Raw genomic sequence first — 23,258 nt, 5'->3', positions numbered from 1 at the left:
GGCCAGAGAAGTCAGGAGGCTGAAACCGCGGGGTAAATGGGTCGTCACTAATCCCGCATGATAGATTTCCTTTTGCCGCTTCGTTCACCTGTGGAATTGTTCCGATGGACAGAAAGAAATAAACTCCATTTATTGCTGAATGAGCGCAGCCCTTGATTACAGTTGTTCAGCCGGATAATTGCTTTTGTTGTTAGTAATTATATCGCTATTTAAGTTCGTGGGTGGATGGGAGAGTAATATTTTACCTTAGAGCTCACCTGCCGAGGAAGAATTTAATTTAAAAAATACTTATGAAAAAAAAAAAAAAAATAGAAATAATTGTGGATGTTCCACATTCTAATAACCACACTGCTAATAAGCAGTTTATTTGGATTGTGCTTTTTCAAGTAAATAATATTTCAGTGTTTACAGAAAGAACTCTCTTTAAAGTGGCTTCTGATTCGTAATAACCCATCAGATAGTTTCGGCGTTATGTTAAACGCTATGACATCTGTATAGAAGGATATTAAGAAAAGACTTAATTGTGCAAAAATCATTTTCCATATACGAAAAATGACCTCACATTACGACGACTTTTTCAGTAATATTTCATTCATGAATGACGAATATTTCAAAGCTATAATCAGCCACCTCTCTTCTATGATCGTTGAGCAATGGGGTATAATATAAGATTTAGACCAATGACCTATGATGAGGTCATTCAACGCCGAAAGGGAAATTGAGAGTAAAGGATGTTTTAAGGTGTAACAGGAGGAAAACCTTAAAGCAGCTGCACTGTGAAACGTTTGTTAGAGAGGGCTGAGGTAAGTAAGACAGAAGATGGAAGGAAGACCATGAATCGAGTTACAGTAAAAATAATGAAAGGGAATGCACCTAGAAGCCTAAGGGACGCTGCAAAAGAACCGTAAGTATAATGCTACGGTGCACCGCGTGAGATGCACTGATGGGGCTATCCCACTTAAGGGGCTCTGTGAATATGCAACGATCAATTGAACACATCCTTCACCACCACAACTGTAGTGGGCAGCTGCAGCCTCCCATCAGTTTATTGGATTCCTCTCCGAGTCGACGAGGCTCCTCCATCGACGTCAATTGGTGATAGATTTTCTGGGAAATTATTTTGGATGATATATAGATTGGCTCCTAACGCCAGTCAGGTGTTACGTTCTTCTAGGGATATGTCTCTGCTGTTTGGTCTATATTGATTGAGTTAAAGAGGTATTTGGTACAAGGATAGACAGTTCTGTATATAAATAAATATTTGTCTGTAATGGAAGCATTTAAAGTATGAAAATATAGACAGGATAAATTATAATTAATTTTAGAAACCTGAATGCTCTAAAGTAATTTCTTTCAAGATATATACTTCCTAATGAAAAAAATTTTAAAATCATAATTAAAAAAAAATCAGAAAAAATTGTACCAGAAATAAAACGAAAACAAAACACTCAGAAGACAGCCTGCATCTACCGAAAACAATTTTCAGTGGATAAATAATCTTGGAATAATGAATACGTGTAACGGTTAGGTAAGAGCTCTGCTCTCGAGGAAATGGTTTCATTTCAACCACCAAACTCACACGTTTGGTAAAAAGAAACAAAATCATCATCTCAACCTCTTTCTCGGAGTAAATATACCCTATGTTGCATAACTACAGAATGACCGGAAGTCCTAAGTAAAAATTCTAGAGTTACGTATATGAGCAAGGCTGTATTTATCAAACAACAAAAATGATTAAAAACGAGAGCTTACGAACGTTTGCACAACGGATCTGTTCAGCCAACTCAAGATCATTTTTGCAATTTTTCTATTTAGCTAAATACAGCCTTTCTCATACATATAACTGTTGATTTTTACTTATCAGTCCTATAACAGTTTAGAATTATTATATTGGGTATAGTACCAATATTCACTGGTATTTTTCCCTCATTTGCAGATGTTATTGGCCAATGTGATGGATTACCGTAACGATGACTGCCGTCTAAATGGACGGGGAACTCTCTCACAGCTGGGATGCGTGAAAAAGGGCACTAAAACCAGATTGATAGGCTCTTTCTCTCATCCGTATGGCCATGGTTTATGAGATAGATTATCATTTATGAGGGTTATTGATGCTCTGTATCTGAACTCTATTACAGTTCAGTAGAGTTTGTTTTTAGTTGTAAAAAATTTGGAAGGCTTCTCTTGGACACGTTATTAAAAACTTGGTCATTTATAAAAGTCGACCTCGTCTTTTCTACTCCAGTGATCATATCGTTTAGAAATATTTTCGGGAAAACACTCTTAGGATCATTTTTTATATATCCTCCATCATGACTGTAGTGGAATTACCTCCAGTCTTTTTGCTGTATCAAGGAAAGTCCAATTTGGCTAGGAATTATGTTTTCGTTGGGAAACAGATTCATATCTTCTTTGCTATCATGAACAGACTCAATAAAATTTCTTGGGACCTTTCCAGGTTTGCGAATCCAGACAATCACTCATGTCCCTGCTACCAACAATTCCCCTTGAATTTCATTATTTTAAATTCTTAAATATGCTGTTTAATATTCTTTTTTTATTTATTTTTCCTTTCGTATTTCTATTATCTTCTGCTACCTCTTTCACATGAATACCATAATATTCTTTGGAAGATTGAATTTCTAGTCAATGGACCCTGTAGTGGGCTTGCTCCATATGAATAGGGTTCACTTTCGGATTAATAATAATAATAATAATAATAATAATAATAATAATAATAATAATAATAATAATAATAATAACATACAAAAAGCAAAGTAACGAGAAACTGAAGGGATAAAGCTACCAGATGGGAGCAACATCAAACACATAGATGAGACAGGATACAAATACCTGGGAATAATGGAAGGAGGAGATATAAAACACAAGAGATGAAGGACACGATCAGGAAATAATATATGCAGAGACTCAAGGCGATACTCAAATCAAAACTCAACGCCGGAAATATGATAAAAGCCATAAAACACATGGGCAGTGCCAGTAATCAGATACAGCGCAGGAATAGTGGAATGGACGAAGGCAGAACTCCGCAGCATAGATCAGAAAACCAGGAAACATATGACAAATAACACAAAGCACTACACCCAAGAGCAAATACGGACAGACTATACATAACACAGAAAGGAAGGAGGGAGAGGACTACTAAGTATAGAGGACTGCGTCAACATCGAAAACAGCACTGGGGCAATATCTGAAAACCAGTGAAGACGAGTGGCTAAAGAGTGCATGGGAAGAAGGACTAATAAAAGCAGATGAAGACCCAGAAATATACAGAGACAGGAGAAAGACAGAAAGAACAGAGGACTGGCACAACAAACCAATGCACGGACAATACATGAGACAGACTAAAGAACTAGCCAGCGATGACAATTGGCAATGGCTACAGAGGGGAGAGCTAAAGAAGGAAACTGAAGGAATGATAACAGCGGCACAAGATCAGGCCCTAAGAACCAGATATGTTCAAAGTACGATAGACGGAAATAATATCTCTCCCATATGTAGGAAGTGCAATACGAAAAATGAGACCATAAACCACATAGCAAGTGAATGCCCGGCACTTGCACAGAACCAGTACAAAAAGAGGCATGATTCAGTGGCAAAAGCCCTCCACTGGAGCATGTGCAAGAAAACATCAGCTACCTTGCAGTAATAAGTGGTTCGAGCACCAACCTGAAGGAGTGATAGAAAACGATCAGGCAAAGATCCTCTGGGACTATGGTATCAGAACGGATAGGGTGATACGTGCAAACAGACCAGACGTGACGTTGATTGACAAAGTCAAGAAGAAAGTATCACTCATTGATGTCGCAATACCATGGGACACCAGAGTTGAAGAGAAAAGAGAGGGAAAAAATGGATAAAGTATCAAGATCTGAAAATAGAAATAAGAAGGATATGGGATATGCCAGTGGAAATCGTACCCATAACATAGGAGCACTAGGCACGATCCCAAGATCCCTGAAAAGGAATCTAGAAAAACTAGAGGCTTGAAGTAGCTCCAGGACTCATGCAGAAGAGTGTGGATCCTAGAAACGGCACACATGTAAGAAGAGTGATGGACTCCTAAGGAGGCAGGATGCAACCGGAACCCCACACTATAAATATCACCCAGTCGAATTGGAGGACTGTGATAGAGCAAAAAAAAAAAAAAAAAAAAAACAAAAAAAAAAAAAAATAATAATAATAATAATAATAATAATAATAATAATAATAATAATAGTAATACTGTTAAAAAGGATGGAAGAATTAAGCGAGTTTGATTTATAAATTGTTTTTTCTATTTTCCTTACAATTCGCTTCTCACAGGCTCAGCGATGTTTCTGAGTAACTGGCCAATATTCATATTGGAAATTTTCAAAAATTGTAAATGCTGAAGGAATCTTTAATTAGAACAGAATATCAGGTCCAGGTCAAGCAGGGGTCGTCGTCAGTGCCGGTATTATTCCGTACCTGGCGTAGTTCAGTGTTCGGGCCGGGGTCGTATTAGGTTTAAGGGCTGGTATTGGTGCTGGTATAGTTGGTATTACGTGACGTTTTGACCTTCTCGTAGGTCATTTTCGGACGAGTCACTTGAAGAGACTGTAGCAAGAAAGTTTGCAGAAACGGTATTTATTGCGGCTCGGACCAAGAGTTGCATTCTTTCATTGGTCGGCCGGTTCTTGGGCGAAGCCGTGGATCTCGCCTCGAAGGTCTCGGGAATTCTCTCGTGTGAGCGCCACAGTAGTGTGCCTGGGGATGAACGTCCAGGAATTCCGTCTGTAGCAGGAATCGTATCATCCTGTGGGGGCTCCTGATTATCTGGCATCGTCGGGGGGTCGCTCGCTGCTCTCCGGGTGGCGGTGGGAAGGAAGAAAACGTTCTTGCTTGAAATTTAAGTTTGGTTTCTCCTTACCTATATGCAGGGCCTCTAGGAGGCGCAGACGTCGGGGATCCGTTGTCTGATCTATTATTATGATATTAGGGATAATATCATTTATTTTTATCCGTTTGTTATGAGCAGTCCTGGCGTGGTTGAATATGGATCCTTCTTGGGCGTGGCAGGCGATTCGCTTGCAGAAAACGCATGGAGGTCATACCGACGTATTTGCCGAGGCATCCTCGGACGGGGCATGTGTAACGGTAGACCACACTCATCTTCTTCAAGGGATCCTGCAGGGGCGCCGAAGGATTGTTTCACATCACCAGGCTGCTCGTTCTTCTTCGTTTTATAATATATAAATATCTTAATATATCTGTCTGGGTCGGCGGGGCTGACGTTTTCCTCGATGATCTTTTTGAGGGCTTGTTCGTCCTCCTTGTACCTCCGGTGGAAGTGCCCCTTGTAGAAAAGCTTGATGGCTCTGCAACATCGGGGCGGGGTTCCTGGTGGTACCAAGCTTCCATACTTTTCCTTATTGACTCATCAACAGCACGATTGGTGTGTCCGTTGTCGACGAGGACCTGGGCGGCGCGCTCCAACTCACTGTGTGTGTCATACCAGGAGGAGCAGTGTGAGAGGTCCCTCCTGACGAAGGCACTGATGGTTGAATGCTTATACCTCTCAGGGCACTCACTCTCACCGTTCATGCACATTCCTAGGTTCGTCGGCTTCGTGTACACCCTCGTGCTGAATTCGGAATCTCGCTGTTCGACAAGGACGTCAAGGAAGGGGAGGCGGCGGTCTTTGCAATGTTCAATCGTGAACGTGAGGCAGCTGTGGTTATGAAATGCACGTCGCAGCTGCTCTATCTCATCCTGGGGAGTCGGCGCAGACGAAGGTCGAAACGTCACGTGATACCAGCTATACCAGCACCAATACCAGCTCTTAAACCAAAGACGAACCCGGCCCGAACTGAACTACGCCTACGGAATAATACCGGCACTGACGACGACCCCTGCTTGACCTGGACCTGATATCTGTTCTAATAAAAGATTCCTTCGGCATTTACAATTATTTTTGAAAATTCCCAATATGAATATTGGCCAGTTACTCAGAAACATTAGGTGAACACAAGCGAGCTTATGTACTGCATTCACAAAACAGCGCAATAGTAGCACATGCATTCAGCAATGAACATAGACCTAACTGGAACAAGGCTCAAATTATCTTTAAAAGTAACAATGTCAATGTTAGATGATTAGCTGAGAGCTGAATTAAGTTTAGGAGAAACATTCAAAGGAAACAAGTCTTTTGTCAACGAAGACCCATTTGTTAATTTGTATATTACTAGTATGTTTTTAAAAGACGTAATTGTAGGACAGGCTATGTTTTTCCCTCCCTCTCCTGATGCTGCTTCTTCCTTGCTTCTTCCTGTCCAGGTAACCGCTGCCCCAGGTGGGGAGTCTGGTTACGGTGCCCAATCTACGGCCTCGGATGGAGGACTTCCTGCAACGTTGCAACAACCATTGCAGCCAGAAGGATTGATAGGGGAGGAGGGCGAATACCTAGTTGGAGTTAACTGCCTCTTTCTTCATCACCTGGCCCATTAACGAGCTAACGACCGGTGTCAACTATCTTCAACGACTCTTGTTTTTAATTTACCTCGTACATGTTGTAAACTAATTGTTCATTTGGACTGAAGATGAACCCAGGGAAGGGTTCGAAAGCTTTCTTTTTGTAAAGTCTTAAAAATTATACATGGACTCTTAACACTTTGTATTATTGTGGACCCTTTAGAACAATAATAATGATACAGAGAAAAAATCTACAGCTATGTATAGGTACAAATATATTTAGATATAAACAACTGGATTTGTTTCACCATTTCAAGACTCATGCTACTATGAGTGTTTTTAATAATAATAATAATAATAATAATAATAATAATCTAATAATAATAATAATAATAATAAAATAATAATAATAATAATAATAATAATAATAATAATAATAATAATAATAATAATATAATAATAATAATAATAATAATAATTAAAATAATAATAATAAAAATAATAATAATAATAATAAAATCCTCATAGTAGCACGAGTCTTCAAATGGAGAAACAAATCGCAGTTACATAACAGTAGATATGCCTATCCATTATTAATAATAATAATAATAATAATAATAATAATAATAATAATAATAATAATAATAACAATAAGACTATCGGTAAAATTTTAAAGAAAACAATTCATTATAAGAGCAGCAACCCTCCTTACAGTGACGTAAAACAAGACACAACAGAATAAAAAAGAGAAAGCTTTATGATCGAGCGTCATCAAAACAGAATCCCCCACAACTTAAAGGTGTCAGAGATCGCATAGAAAACTGTTCTCCTTTAAGCCCCTGGATTACAAATCATCCCGAACAACAATCGAGAAGTCAGAGGCAATTTAGAAAAGTTTGAGATTCAATTGGTTTCCTGCTGACTTTTGACATATCGCCTTCCGGCCTGATTGGGCAGAGGTAAAATGTGCTCCAAGTTTTCTGGGAGGGAATCTTTTAAAAACCTCGTGTCCCGAACTGTTGTGGAAACATTGGAGTTGTATGTCCTCCTCAGTAAGAGTTTGTAACAGATTTCTTCTTCTCCTCTTAGATTTATTCTTAGAGATAACATCTGTCAACTTCGGAGGTTTTCTATTTGTAGGGAAATTGATTGTTCTATTATTTTTTCATTACATATTTCTTTATTTCCTGAAACATTTCTCTGCCAACTACTTTTTTTTTTTTTTTTTTTTTTTTTGTGGGGAAATTTGATTGCTCTTTATTTATTTTTCATAAAGATTTCTTCGACTTGCTTTTGATAAATTAATTTCTTAGAGATGATATCCTGCCAACACAAGATTTTTGTATCATAATTGATTATTATTCTAATGCTTCTTTTCAGGAAATATTTTTCTCTTACAGTTTTCAAACAGATATGCATATGTTGTAAATGCATATGTTGTATATGCATATGTATATACAGCACACCATTTACTGTGAAAATGAATATAATGAGCAGCAAAAAAGAGATATGAATGAAATACACACCTAATATTCAAACAAAAGATTATGCCAGTATTATCGTTAAACTGTGTAACTTCCAATGCCACGCAGAGCGAGGCAAAGATTCATAGTGAGAAGACGCTGATAAGGAGAAAGAAAGAAATCGAACACCAGTGTCTTGAATATCAATCAAAGTAGAAAAATTTGTCCCAATTCTTGTCGATTCATTATCGTATCCACAACATATTGTACAGATATATCACACACACACACACTAGATGCACATATATACACACAAATATATATATATATATATATATATATATATATATATATATATATATATATATTATATATATATATATATATTATATATACACACACACACACACACACACACACACACACACACACACACACACTAAGCACACAAATATATAAACGTACACACCATAGCATTGAAGTGTTGTGCCTTATCTATATTGCGCTCTCTTGAAAACGTATGACCAACTGGGACACCCAGAGGTATGAATATTTGATAAGAAGTTTGAGTGGAGAAGATCACGGGAGGGTAGTATTCCTTCCAGGAATACTCTTAACTACTCTTGGAATATTCCTGGAAGGACTGGAATCTTTATATTATCAATGACTGACGGCTATTATAGGCTTCCTTTGACTTCTATGAAACTCCTGATTCGAGCTTCGCTTCGCTATGAATGATTTTAAAGAGATGCTCTAATATATTATTTTCGCTAGTAATATTTGTGTCACGGCGCCTACACGCCCGAGTGAGCTATGCATATTCGGACGCACTGCATTTCATTCCTATCTTTTTTTATTCTCAGCTGGCAATTTTGTTGATGTTTAAATTTCCAATCATCCTGATTCATTATAAAAATGCCAATCTCCCTCGGTGAACACATGAGAAAAGCAACACAAAGCTAAGGAATTAAACGTAACTTATCACTGAATAATCTTTGTCCGAATCGTAAAAAGAACAGCTAATTATAAATTATTCATTGTTCGAGCTAATTTCTTTGTTAAGAACAGCACTCTTTTCAATATATCCCGTCAATAATTAGAGTCAACAAAGAAGGGTTTGTCAGACAGAAGGAAAATCATTAATCTGGAACCTCACGCCTTTGTCTTCCGCAATGCTTTCGCTTTTGAGCGGTAATCCCTCATATCTCCGGAGAAAGCGTCATTCTAGTCAAGATATATTCATAGTCTTTCATTTCAATACCAGTTTTAGTTGGTGGTCTTATGCATTGTATCTTAAGGGAGAGGGTTTCCAACTCCATGAAGGAGAAAAAAACCAACATTAGTGGAATAAGCCTCTCATACGTCAGGTCAGGCTTTTGATTAGGATAGTATGGAATATATAATTTAGCCCAGAGGCAAGTCCTGGGACCGATGATGAGGTTATTCAGCGGTAAAAGTGAAATTGAGAGTAAAAAGGTTTGCAAGGTGTAACAGGAGGAAAAACCTCAAAGCAGCTGCACCATGAGGCAATTGTTAGGAGATGCTGAGTGCAGTAAGATGGAAGGAGGAGGAAATGAATGGAGGTATAATAAAAGGAATGAACGGGGTTGCAGTTTGGGACCGAAGGGACGCCTGCAAAGAACCTTAAGTCATACCTACAGTGCAAAGCGTGAGGGTGGTGTACTGAGGGCCTCCCCACCCCCCCCCCTCCCCTGGGACTCAGAATAGACGAATAAATTATTTCATCGGGGAGGTGGAATCAAAGAACAGAATCCCTCCCGTAACAGCGCTCGAGAGAGACAAAATGACAATTCAGGGAAAGAAAGAAGAAAAGATAGATGCCCCGACTTCTCTGACGACCATCAGGAGAGATTCACTCCAGCGACACCTCCCACTCGAAACTCTTCAAACTTTCATTGTAAAAGCAATATTTCCGAAACCGCAGCCAAGTTCAGGTCTTAGAAAACCCTTAGAAACTTCGTGCCTCTTCAGAGGCTATGAAATATGAAATCTGGTTAGTGTTTATGTTAAAGGAATGCAAATCTTGGCGTAATGAAATTGGCTTCACGAGAACACTCCATTTTGAAATATTTACCATCTTATGAGAAATGGATGCCATAAAGGAGATTCAGGTAAATTACAATGTCAGATATGACGTCCATTGACTTTTCGATGATATTCGAGTTTCTTTCAAAGATACGATGAGTTTTCAGATGTTAGGGTCTTGGAAAGAACTTTACATTGGCATGAACTCCCTTCATACACACATACACACACACACCACACACACACACACACACACACACATATATATAATATATATATATATATATAATATATATATATATATATATATATATATATATATATAGATATATAATATATTATATATTTACGTTTTGGACCGACCTTGTAGGTCAAAACGTAAGGGGAAGAGTAAAAAATGGAGCGCTTATGACTTACCTTGATCTATCTGTTTAAAGGGGGGTCAAGGTCGCATGGAAACTCAGCTGATTAATCTAATTTACATTTATTTACAAAGAAACATTGAATGGCCTGAGATAAAGGCAAGGCATATAGGCAACGTGGGCAGAGCACTGTATACTGTCTGTATCACTCCTATGTTTCACAATTTGAAATAAAATAGCCAAATTCATCATCTACGGCAATGCTGGTTTTTCCGAATTTATGATTTCAGGTAATACAAGTGCTTGCAAGGGAGACGGAGCACGGACAACAGGGTCAATCTGGAAATTAATTCCCAAATTACACAACATAAAATAAAGACATTCTTTGCACAATATTTCAGCTAATGCAACTATGGTGGGTGTTTATCTTTAATCACACACGAAAGGGGAAGAAACTCTTAGTGCTTAAACGTTCAGCAGAGAAGTGATAAAAGGGAAAATTGAAAATGGAAAGAGCAAGATTCGTCTTGGAGAAATAGGGCTGTTTGGAATTTGCACTTTCGAGTCGTACCTTAGTCCTTAAATTGTGATGTCTGATGAGGGCTCCAACCAGCGATGATGAAACCAAAGGGGCTGACAAGTCAGAGGTGAGCACATCTGCCCGCTAAGTAGCTGGAATCGACTGAGAGCGAACCATGGTATTTCGAGCGGCCTAGGTTCGCTCGCACACGGCTTACGGCAATGTCTGGAAAGATGCAAAAAACACAGCCAGCAGATTTGTGGGAAAAGAGGTCTAAAGCTAGGAGTACCTAATGTCTACAAGAAGCCCATATAACATCCTACGACCATGCCCTTCTTACCCTACACTAGTCTAGTTTGTTAATGGATTAGTCGCGCCCCCCCCCCCCCCACAACCTTTAAAAAAGACTGGACATGCTGATCCCCCAATTCGTTAAAGGCGGGGGTAAAAATGGCTGCTCTTCTAGCAAAATAATTAATTTAATAACTTCTGGGTAGACGAGGAGATCAAAACGTAAAAAACATATATATATATATATATATATTATATATATATATATATATTATATATATATATATATTATAATTTCATGGGTTGAATGATTTTTTGCTTCCCTTACGCAACTCTCTCTCTCTCTCTCTCTCTCTCTCTCTCTCTCTCTCTCTCTCTCTCTCTCTTGATCCATGACTTCTGTTCTAAAAAGAAGAGTACAAACGCCATGAAAGAGGTTTAAAATTAAGTGTAAAGCCGATTTCAATCTCGGTTGCTGTATTGTCCAACAGCAGAACTCAAAGTAGGAGGAACTGAAGGTTGTTCTCTTTGGAATGTTTTTATGATAAATGGGGTGGAATATTAAAGTTTAGTTCTTTAGGCCAAAGGCCAAGCGCTGGGACCCATGAGGTCATTCAGCACTGAAAGAGAAATTAAGAGTGAAAAGGTTTGAAAGGCGTAACAGGAGGAAAACCTCAAAGCAGTTGCGCTATGAAACAAATGCCAGGAGAGGCCTGAGGAAAGTAAGACGTAAGAAAGATAATAAGGACGGAGGTACAATAAAAGGAATGAAAGGGGCTGCAGCTAGAGGCCAAGTGGACGCTGTAAAGAACCTTAAGTAGCGCCTGCAGTGCACCGCGTGAGGTGTACTGACGGCACTAACTTCACAAGGGATTCTGTACGTTGGTTCCATTTTGTACAGTTTATCAAAATATCCTAAATCACTGGTTTGAACAATTTCAGATTCTGCTATGAAAAGCCAAGTCAACCTAAAGAAATAATTACCTTATAAGACTGTATCTTTACAATCATCATGTGAATCAACATTTATGTAAAATTTAACTACATGATTTTGAATCCATTCGAGAGTTTTGACCTGAATGGAAAATAAAGAATAAACAAGTCCAATGAGATCTGAATTGTACACACCTTACATTGAGTTGAAATCATAATTATGCGATTTAATTATAAACCATATGTAATTAATTAAAATCTACATCCAAAATACAATATATTTTGCTTGGATAGCGTAAATTATTATTTGTCGAGCAATTGTTTTGGGGGCAAAACGCGGCCATATCTTCCAGACTCAAGGCAGAACCACAAATTAGGTAAAGGAACCTGAAGACACACTGCATATCTTTCTCCCCTTCATATTTACCGCCATTTGATAGCCATCGTTCACGGAGAAAATCCCGATAATTATCGTTCATATTCCCTTAATTAACGCTGAGCATCAACCCTCTTTCCTCTACCCTCATTGTTGCTGATTTGTTGAACTAATTGCAGGTTGGAAAGAAACTATTTATGAAACAGATTGAAACAGATTTATGAAGATTGCTGGTTCATTGTTCAACCCCATATTAAATTCTATAATATGGAAATACGCTGTTACTATAAATGAGAAACCTTCCACCTTGACAGCTTGCAAAACTGATCCTATAAATAGTTTGACGAAATAAGCTTGATTTGCAATTCTATCAATATAAATATATAAATCATTGATCATAACAAACTGCGGGAGCGAAGATACCTGAAGTCTCGTTCATTTTAATGGCAGGATTTTATTTTTACGTTCTATCTTAATCTATATAATTCCTCTTATTACTTTGTTAAAAGAAAAATTCATAAGTTTTATGACTTCATAAATTCTTCCTAAGCACTTTAGGGGGCGATGGAGGTCGTATTTTCTCCTCCTTGCTTTGACGTCACAGCAAAATTCATAAAGAAATCTTGCAGAACAAATAACTACAGCTAACTGGAACTGAAATATAGAATTTAGGCTAAAGACCAAGCGCTGGGATCTATGGGGCCATTCAGAGCTGAAACGGAAACTGACAATAAGAAGGTTTGAAAGGTGAAACAGGAGGAAAACCTCAAAGCAATTGCACTATGAAACAATTGTTAGGAGAGGGCTCAGGACAGTAAGATGGAAGAACGAGATAATGAAAGGAGGTACTGTAAAAGGAATGAAAGGGGTTGCAGCTTGGGGCCGAAGAGACGCTGCCAAAGAGCCTTAAGTAATGCCTACATGCACCGCTCCTTACGTGCAATGACGGCACTACCCCCCTACGGGGGGGGGGCGGGGGGGGGGGGAAATTCCTATAATCAGTGTCTGCTTAATTCTGCAACCCAGGAAAGACACATCAGTTTGCTAAGAAGAAGGATTCGATTCGAAAAGTATGAGACTTTTCTCCTGCAAGGTGTTACCTGACCTTCCTTGACAGAGCTCCTCCTCTGTTGACCGGCCTTGATGGCAGAGAAATGTGGCTCACATCGGTAGGAAGTGCTGTCGATTGGATATCCCGCCGCCATAAATTTGAGAGAGGATATTACCTCCTGATATTGAACTTTGCCGAGCTGAAGAAAAGCCAGACCATCAACTGGAAATTTTCGTTTATCAAGTCGTTCTTTCTGTGAGGAGAATTGGAAAGAAGCAAAAGTTCTTATATTATTATTATTATTATTATTATTATTATTATTATTATTATTATTATTATTATTATTGTAAGTGATCTCTTCTGTCTGTAGTTCCCATTCCTGTCATGTTATCTTAATTCTAATGAACACCATTATGTTCTTTGGAAGCTTGAACTTCAAGTCAGTGACCCTTTTGGTGAGCTAGTTCCATATGAATAGGGTTCATCTTCTGAATAAGAAGTATGCAGAGATTATACACACACACACAATATATATATATATATATATCATATATAGATATATATAGATATATATTATATAGATATATATATATATATATATATAGTAGTATATATATATATATATATATATATATATATATATATAGTATATATATATATATATATCATATATATATATATATATATATATATATATATATATATATATATATATAGATATATATATATATATATATATATATATATATATATATATATATATATATATATGTATATATATTACAAATTAACGTAATTTATTTAGTTTTGACGTCCCTTTTTTTTAAGTAAGTTTTTCTAGTTTAATCAGTTTCTTTTAACTTTCTCTCCGAACACTGGATATGGGTCTTTTGCCTCTCCTTAAGGTTGTTATTGATTTATATTGGTACTCCGCCCATGAAGTTTGTTTCTTTTTTTTCATGTTTGTGATGGTGATTTGGGGGGGTTGGCTTCCGTCGTCTGTGCCACATCATATTTTGACCCTCTCCTGGAGCTTTCGAGGGGGCCTTGTGGCATTAGTTCAGGAGTTCTGTACTCGGCTCCACCATAGAAGGACCAGTGTGTTGTATTATTGGCAGTCAACGGCAGTGCACATATTTTGGGTAGAGGATACTTCCTTTTGCACACCTGCATCGTATTGCGTCACTCGAGAGTGACCCTTGTGTGCTCGTGCCCTTTGTCCGAAGCTGGATTGCTTGGGGCCTGTTTGTTGGAGGCTTGGACTTTGTGCCTCACCGAGGATTTATACAGCCCTTATAGTTGGAGTAGAGCTCAGCATTTGCTCTCGTGAATGGCCCGTAGTGCGAGCGTAATATACGCCCTGTAATCCCCTGCCTCTGCTTGTACACTGCGGCCCTTGAGTCGTGAGGAGGCCCTCTAGTGGCGGAGAAGAGAAAGCCCAATTATTTATTCATTCTTAGCATTATTAATTTATTTTCTTCATGTGATGGAGACAAAACCCCTTATTTTAGTAAAGACATATTTTACACGAAAATAAGTGTGTCAGCGTCGGCATTTAACTGCATAAAGACGTCCTTGGATGACTTTAAGTGTTACTTTATGGACTCGACCTATTGAGTTATTTATGTTTTATACTGTTATACGAGTATGTATTTACTATGAGATTCAGGGTCTCTGTAACACGTTTTTTGGACTTTGCTCCTTGTCAAAGCATCGGATGTAGCTGAAAGTTGACATATGTATATTTTACAACCACACACAAATTTTGTCAGCATCATCAATAACTTAAACCCGATAGTTTCAATTTTTGATAGATTAAAAATGATCTAGCCGACGCCATGGCCAATGATTACGAGCCAAGAGTCGAAAAAACATTCATTACGTAAGCAAGGTAAACAAACACCTTTTGACTAAATGTTGCCACGCCCATCACCAGACAGAAAGTCCATCGGCTCTGAAACCCAAAGACTTTATGAATGGCGGAACGATACATAAGATGTGGGTGGGGTATCAGCGCTAGCATAGTAATACTACTGTAGCAGTAGTGGGCCGCAACAGTATAGCAGTAATATACATGAATTAAACGTTTAGGCCAAATGCTGGGATCCTTGAGGATCATTTAGCACTTATTCAACTACTCGAGAAATTAGTTTTTTATAGCCAGAAGTTAAAATTTTCTAATCCAACAATGCCCATGGTAGCCTTCAGTGTTATCCTGAATTATAACGAGGCGAAAGTGGGTGGAGCCTCATGAAGTCACCATTCAGACGATAATTATTGGTGAAGGTTTAAAGCCAATATACGGTACCAGCTATTCTTTTTCAGTAAATAGGTAGATAGCCAATAAATAAAAATTGCTTGACATTGGATATAGCAGTTATCAAATCAAGCTTGTCTACTATGCTTTTGGTAATTACCAATATTCCCCTACATCTTGTCAATCTGATTGTGACCTATAAAGTAGACTGTAATTTCTTTGGAAACTTATTTTGGGAGTTAGACTAATAATCGAAGTGTTTTTGTATTTATTAACATATTTAGTTGGTTTGTTTATTATGACAATTATCAGTGGAGAGGTTCCAGAGTTCATAAAGGTGTACTGCTTTGCTTGTATTTGGAATTTGTATGTCATTGTTGCCAGAGGTTTAGCCTTCGTTACGTATAGCCAATCATCCATCGAGAAAGAGGGAAGAAAATGATGTCATAAGTTACGTACCGAGTGCATTCGAAAACCTTTTTTCTGAGTAAGTTGGCCCGTTCTTCAAAAAGGTCATTTTCTTTTACCATTATAAGTACCAAATTTATTCAACCTACGTAGTGCAGAATACACTCAAAATTTTATGTGGTTGATATAATATGTATTCTGAATAGAGCGTTTATATTTATGAAATGCATAGATAAAAAGTTATTGCGAAAAAAACCGTGTTACAGAGGGCCCTGAACTCATATGTAGTACAATGTACTTTGTTGTTAAAACATTTTGTTAAGATTTAGGTTAAGATATAGGTTGAGGACCCCCCTTTTCCCCCCTTTGAATCTCCAATCTATCGTATGCTAGGGAAAGAGTGTTTTTTCTTACTTCCACTGTTTACTTTCTCTTACTCCTTGGCATGCTAGTTAGGTAGGCGATTGTAGAAGTGACTGATTTGGTGGTTGTGTTTGTGCTTGTTGTGCTTTTTCTCCCCATCATCATTTTTCAGAGGGGTTTCTTTTGTTACGTTAATTTTTAAGTAATAAATTATTGTTAATCTTTAGTTTGTGGTTTGGTGTATCCACTCTTGAGATTGTACTCTTTAGTTGGTTTGTCATGGGATCATACTCTTTGTGGTACTGATCTGAAATATCAGGTCCAAAAGAACCTTAACTTCAGACCATCGTGAAGTTCATAACAAAATTTGGCGACCATGTAACAGGATCCTGACTGACATTCCAACCTTTGGGAGTTTTTCTTGGAGAGGTGTGATCGGGAGAATTAGGTAGTTGGGGGAAAATAAACCTATTTGTTCTTTTGTTACTTTTGCCTTGGTTTAGGAAGATGCCTTTAGTACGGGATAAATTTGAGGAGGAAACGCTGCGCTATTTTAGCTAGATTCGAGTGGGGAGGAGGAAATCTTTGATCTTAAGAGATGAGTTGTGGTGTTTAGCAGAGTACTGGAACTTAGGATTACCAACAGACATTAGGGAGGGGTCAGTTGTTGCGTGGGGTCCCAAAAGAACTAACTCAAACCATCGTGAAGTTCATAACAATATATATATATATATATATATATATATATATATATATATATATATATATATATATATATATATATATGTATATATGTATATATAATATATATATATATATATATATATATATATATATATATATATATATATATATATATATATATATATATATGATTTTAAATCACTTAAAGGTAAAGATCTGACGCATATACGAAACAAAGTTCTTGGTAATAAGACGAAAGTATTTAACATCTATCGTTTCACTCTCTCCTTCGTGGCTGTAACTTTGTGCATATATATATATATATATATATATATATATATATATCTATATATATATATATATATATATATATATATATATATATATATATATATATATATAAGTCATATCACTTTTTCCGTGATTCATATACATAATATCGAGCTACAGTGTAGTGTAGTAGGTAAAAGCTTCACTGACGTTCCTGGATTTGAAAGGATTCCTGGGTTTCGCGTCCCGATCCAGGCAAGTCTATTATCGAGAAAAAATTCCCCTTCGGTTAAGCATATATATGATGATATTAATTCCGAGGTAGAGCGAATTAGATATTAAAGGACATTGTAGCTCGATATATATATATATATATATATATATATATATATATATATATATATATATATATATATAGTATATAGTATATAGTATATTTGACCCTTTCCCTTCCAACCGCCCTCGTGTCGGGAAATGGGAGGCCGGTTGAGAGAGAAAAGAGTAGCGGTAGCAGTTTCAAGTCATCTTTACATTAGTTTGGTGCAGCCAGCGTGATGAAAATCCATTTCAACTTTGTAATCAACCAACTTCTCATCCATGTACTACAGATGTCAACTTCTATTTGTCACTTCAACGCTTACAATACTGCTCTTAATCAGAATTAACACGTTAAAATGAAATGCACAGCCGTATACGAACTCTATGCATCTTAATCCTTTGAGTTTTATTCAATTCTTGCCGTTGTGACAAATGCACTCAACAAAGTTAGAGTAAACTTTTTCGCCTATATATATATATATATATATATATATATATATATATATATATATATATATATATATATATATATATATATATAATATATATATATACATAAATCATTATTACTTTTCCACTGATTTTGGCTCACATCCGGAATTCTATGAAAAAATCCCAAGACTTCCCTTCACTCGAGTGTCAGTATTGACTAATAAAAGTCACGAAGTTTATTGTAAATATGGCTGATAAAGAGAACAAGTAGTCTGTCCAATATAACTATGAAATATGTGACTAAGACGCTTTCGTTTTGCATTTCTGACGCGTTTTAGTGTCAAAACCTCTATATTAGATTGAATTTTGTATAACTGGGAAAAGCTCCACGGCTAGGTGATACGTAAAATTTGCCGTTTTTCCATTCCTCATCATTATGTGTTTTCTGTGGGACTGGGTGTAATAAACGAGAGAGAGAGAAGAGAGAGAGAGAGAGAGAGAGAAGGGTGGGGGGGGGGGGTTATGCGTAAATCACGTGGGTTTTGCTTGCTTTTTTAACTCTTTACATAATATCAATACAAGCATCAAGAGTATAGTCTAGAAATACACTATAATTAATGGGGAAAGAAAGGGGTTGAAGATAACCTTTAGCATTATACGTTTCCTTGATTCATGATTATTTATGTTATGAACCTATTCATACGGAACAAGCCCACCAAAGGGGCCACTGACTTGAAATTCAAGGTTCCAAAGAATATGGTGCTGATTAGAAAGGAGTAACAAAAGGTATAGGGAAATACGGAAAGAAGAGATTCGTAATGAAAAACTAAAAAAGATAAGAAAAGATTTATACATAGATGGAAAAATAAAAATAAAATAAAGAAATAAGTAACTGAAAAGACTGTATAGTCATAATCCTTGTATGGTGCAGACAAGGTAAATCATTGATTAGCAGAGAAACAGACATAAAACACTCAGCTGTGACGGGAATTCTTGTGGCCGAATAGGAGCCTTAGCCACTTTGAATAAGAGGCCTTCAGATTACATGATCCATAATTAGGAACTTTGGAGAGGCAGTATTGCTCCTCCGGCTAAGCCTTATTACCATTTTCTGAAGATAAGAAATCGGTTGTTAATCATTCTAAAACAGCAATCTGAGCGATAATGAGTGATCATGGAACTGATCTTTGTACAAAGTCTACCGATGGTCTCAGTTCCCTAATTAGGTTAGGAAATGATAATTATCATTTGGCTGTGTTCCTTCTTTCGTTATCCTTGGAGGTAGGGAAGGATATCGAGAGCTTTCTTATACCAACACAATCGGGAGTGTTATGCCACTACCTCAAAATCTATTTAGTCATCAAAGTAGTTATATCATTACCGCAAAAATTTATTTAGACATAATCAGGAGAGTTGTATCATAACCTCAAAATCTATTTAGACATAATCAGAATACTTACACCATTAGGGAACCTCAAATGTCATTTTTTACTTTACATTTCACCGAAAGTAGAGGATGCTTTTTTTTTAAAATAATAAAACTTATTTTTTATTAGTGAAAGAATAAATAAACTATGCATTATCCTCATTTGAGTAGCCAGCCTACTACCTGATCAGAAACTAGAAAAGTTATATACTTTTCGGAACGGTCCAGTGGAGGATCTAATTTTTTGAACAAAATACTTGGTTTTGACTATTGGGAGAAAATAGTATATCTTTCAGAATAGGACGATGACAACACAGGACTGTTTGTCTAGTGTGCTACCACTGAATAAGAAGTAAAGTAAGAAAATAAAATTCAGCCAATCACTGAATCTTGGGCAGGAAAAAAAAAAAACGCTGCCTTATTCTCATTTCAGGGAACAAGACCTTTCCACAGGAAAAGAAATTTAGCCCTCAGACCTCAAGTGTTTGAGTAAACCAATTAACTTTTTCTGTTGAATAACTTTCAAGATCTGGATTTTAAAGTATAAATCTACGTCATATAAATTTGAACACATAGTATGAAATCCACTGAGGAAACGAGAACAGTCAATGTCTTATCAGCTATGCATGCGCTCGAAAGAATAGCTTAGGTATCACTCTAAGCTAAACACGGGAACTGGCGATATTATTATTATTACTATTTTTATTCAAAAGATGAAGAACACTATTCATATGGAACAAACCCACCAAAGGGGCCATTGACTTGAAATTCAAGCTTCCAAATATATGCAGAAAGAAGGGATCAGTTATTAAGGAAGAATAAAATGTAAAATTATTTAATTTTTATGAATAAATAGTTAAAAATACAAATAGTCGAATGTTCTGTAGAATCTTCAGCCACGGAACCAAAAGGATATGGTGTCCATTATTACCAATTAACTGAAGGTAATGGAAAATACAAAGAGACGAGATCAGTTATTAGAAAATTAAAAAAATATATATAAATGAATAAATAGTTAAAAATATGATTAGTCAAACGTTCCGCCAAATCTTCAGCCCCAGAACAAAAGGAGGCCGTTGAGAGCCGCTGTCTAATACTCAGTTAGCACTGAGTTTTTATGAAAGTTTAAAATCCATACACAAGCCTTTCTGTCCACTATCGCGAATGGCTCAGGTGCGGGTCACGTTCCAACTTGCAAAAAAGTAATTACTCCGCTCTCCTCCGGCCATGGGGTTTAATTGAGAGAGAGAGAGAGAGAGAGAGAGAGAGAGAGAGAGAGAGAGAGAGAATCACCATCACCAGAACGATAACTAAATTGGAGATCAACTCAGTGTCGAAATAAATCGTGAGTTAGTTGATTCTTCTTATGAAATTAAGGGGGTAGTTTCAGCTCCTTTTTCTCCTGTGAAAAATGGAAGTTATTTTAGTTGAGAGAGAGAGAGAGAGAGAGAGCAGAGAGATAGAGAGTGAGAGAGAGAAAAAGAGAAGAGAGAGATAGCGTCCCTCGTTCAACACCTTTTTCCTCTTCGTAGAAGAGAAAGTTAAATCTAGACGTTATTCCAGGAGATATGAGAAGTGCGAGTTAAAGCCCTGCGTACAGTATTCCATAGTCAGTCAGGAAGTCGTTTTCCTGTTATGGAAGATCTCTTATGAAACTATCCAGTGGCCTTCTGTTTTACTCCTCCCTTATCAGACCCTGAGGAGTTCCCTGAGGAGGAGGAGGAGGAGGAGGAGGAGGAGGAGGAGGAGGAGGAGGAGAAGGAGGAGGAGGCCTAACAGTGTAGAATGAGCTAATTCAGATGATGTCCCTCCCATTTTTTCTATCCTTTGTGACCGCTGTTTTTCTTTCTTTTCGTCTTGACGAAAGCTACAACAATGGATCACCCTTTATGAGGAACCTTTTTCATACTTTTTTTTTTCTTTTTTTTTACACAGCCTCCTTTTAGATAACTCCCACTATCGTTCCTCATCTCCCCATTTTCCTTCTTTCATTCCCATAGATTGTTACAATATGAAAAACGAGAGAAAAATGGAGACGACAGTTTTCAAGGAGAAAGGTTCTTGTCTACTTATGTCTTTGGAAGAACGAATACCTCTTAATGCAAATGAAGTTGTTTTTATGGGTTTACCGATGATTGCAAGGAGGGGAGGAGAAAACCGCGATTTTTCTCTTATCTAAATGGATGGACGTCATTTCTGCTTTTTACATTACTAATACAAAGAACTGAATTACATACTTTTCCATTGAGATACGGTACAAGAAACCTTACGACTACAATCTGTATTTACATTATACATTTTCCCTTTATTCAGTTGAGACTGAAACGCCCTCTCGAGAAAAGGACTTACCGAGATATCCCACGTTTCAAAATTGAAATAAAATCGAATTGTATTTGCATATGTGAACTAAATATTTCATGAACCAATATCAATGCAAATAGGATGTTTGGTGTTGAATGTTTACGGAAATTATTTTCGAAATCATGGTCATGTTCGAATAATGTATGGAAATATGGACGATCAAATACGAAATACTACAGTACAGTTTTCCTGTGGTTGGCTTTGTTCCAGATGAATAGGGTTCATCTTCTGAATAATAATAATAATAATAATAATAATAATAATAATAATATAATAATAATAATAATAATAATAATAATACATGTTTCGGCCAACTCGTTTGGCCATCTTCGGGACAGGGATCGCTGAGTGCAATGGTCTGTGTCAGATGTATTCACGCTATTTATTGCATTCGGGTGGCTTGATGAAACGGGTACCTCACTTTTCATTGGGCAATACCTGTGAACGTCACGAGGCGATGTCATCAGGGGGCCCGTTTGCTGGTTGGCTGTCCCTCTTCGTGGGCGGAGCCTCAGTGGCTTATTGGTGAGGGGGGTGGGGAGGTCCCCTCGAAGGGCGCTACCAGGTCGTCCTCAGGGCGAGAGCTTAAGCTGCGATCACCCTCAGGGTTACTAGAGGACGTCCTCAGGATGAGAGCTAACGCTTCTATCATCCTCAGGATCCCTCTGGTGCGATGGTCGTTGTGGGGCGGTGTCTGCTGCTCTACTGACGGCGGGTGGGGGGAGGAGGAAGGTCTCCTGTGTGACGTTCAAACTGGGCTTCTCCCTCCCGATGTGCAGCGCTTCTAAGATTCGCAAACGACGTAGATCGGGTGCTTGGTCGATAACCTCGAAGTTACCGACGATGTCGCTGCGGCGGATTCATTTATTATGTGCAGTCCTTGCATGATTAGATACTGCTCCTTCCTGCGCGTGACAGGAGATCCTCTTGGAGAGGGCGCATTGACGTCATCCCGATGTAAGCATTCCGAGGCATCCTCGGATTGGGCACGTGTATCTGTAAATGACGTTCGTCCTCTTCAAGGGATCCTGCAAACAACGGTGCGGGGTTATTCTTCATAATAAGGAAAATAACATGCAGTCTTATTATGAAGATTATTCTTGCTGGATTGAGCGACCTCCTCATTTTCCAAGCACTAATTGGAATGTATAATCTGGGACGTATATCAGTTATGAAAAAAAGCTGTTCCAAAAAGCATAATCGCGGCTAGAGAATGATGTGTGGAGTTATGTAAGAGATATACG

The sequence above is a fragment of the Macrobrachium nipponense genome, chromosome 18 (genome assembly GCF_015104395.2).
Source record: "Macrobrachium nipponense isolate FS-2020 chromosome 18, ASM1510439v2, whole genome shotgun sequence".
Taxonomy (NCBI): Eukaryota; Metazoa; Arthropoda; class Malacostraca; order Decapoda; family Palaemonidae; genus Macrobrachium; species Macrobrachium nipponense.
Note: the sequence above shows the minus strand (reverse complement) of the source record.